We start from the raw sequence: 1,558 nt of genomic DNA on the forward strand, positions 1-1,558 counted from the left end.
CTTTTTTTCTCTCATGCATGTATCTGTACAATAACCAAAATAATATAAATGAAATGCAATCGAAAGAGCAACTTAATTCCCAAAGAAAGTACTATCTTTTTTTTTGTTTGTTTGTTCATAAAGAGCCTGTTGTCTTTGTCCTTTAGGTGTGATCACGTTTAAAACTCATCCTAAAAAGGATAGATGATCGATGAAAATATAATTCGATTTTTAAGTTTGGTGTCAAATTTCATAGTGCACTATAACTATTTAATGTCACTAAGAAAATAAGTTTGAACAATTATTTAGTTTTAAAGATCCAGATTTTTATTTTAAACTACTTAACTATAAATAATAAAGCAGTAAAAAGTAAAAACTATCAACGGGAATAAGAAAATGGGTAATTGCCTTCAAAATTAAAGAGGGCTGTTATGATTTCTCCTGTTGTCGGATTTCTTCTCACTATGTTAGCTATAATCTTCCGAATTAATAATCTCTATCGATCATGAATCTTTTCTTACCACAAATATCTTTTGACAAAGTGTTATAATTTCCTAGAGTTATTCTCTCAAATGAACTCTAGTAAACCAAGTAATTTATTTCCTTAGCTAGCGTCAAAACTTTGTTACCTCTAACCTCCGCTTTTAAATCTCAGTCACTATTCTCTTAATAATTCAAAGTGTCGTTGCTCAACTACAACATGTACACTCTTGCATATTCTCGAATAAGCATTAAAACTAATATCTGTAGATCATGTTTATGTTTAGGAATGTCACCACCTTACTTGATATAAAAACTTAGGCCACTAACAACTCACATTCTTTTTATCATAATGCAAGGTATACATATCATTTATCAAAATCAAACAATAAACTTCAAACCAACTAATTAACTTTAGAGACAGGCACTAATTCATCAAATTTAAACTCACTCACCTATTAGCTACTCCATCAAAATCCAATATCATCACATATCTATCATGAAACAAGTATCCTCGTGTCACACCCCAAATCCGGATGTGATGGCACGTGTCCATTTCCCATCAGACACGTTAGCCTAACCCAACCACACGATAGAGAAGTAGAAATACGAGAATAAAAGATAATAAATAAGCGGAAGACTTTAATTAAGACTCAACACTACCCAGAATTTGGTTGTCACATGTACAAACCTCTAAATACAGAATTCGAATAAAAATATACAAGTCTCAGAGTATAGTTCTCGAATAGAACAAAACTGCAAGTGAAGATAACTCAAGGGCACGTCTGGAATGAACCGCTACCTCTCGAGTATGTCCCGAAGCTCAATCTGCTAAAGAAAATACTAAGTCGAATCTGAGAGAGCTGTCAACCTACACAATTGTGTAGAAGCAAGGGTGAGTACCGAAAACCACAGGTACTCGCAAGTAACTCTAAACTAAGCAAAACTAGCAGCTACAAACAACTTCTTCAATCCCAACCGAACTACCAAAACTTCAATCTAGCAGCAAACCAACCAACCTATACTAAACAGATCATATTCAACAGCCAGAACCAACAGTATATCCTCATCAACCTCAGATCAACAAATAAGAGCAAGT

The sequence above is a fragment of the Solanum stenotomum genome, chromosome 10, assembly GCF_019186545.1.
Source record: "Solanum stenotomum isolate F172 chromosome 10, ASM1918654v1, whole genome shotgun sequence".
In the NCBI taxonomy this organism is placed as follows: domain Eukaryota; kingdom Viridiplantae; phylum Streptophyta; class Magnoliopsida; order Solanales; family Solanaceae; genus Solanum; species Solanum stenotomum.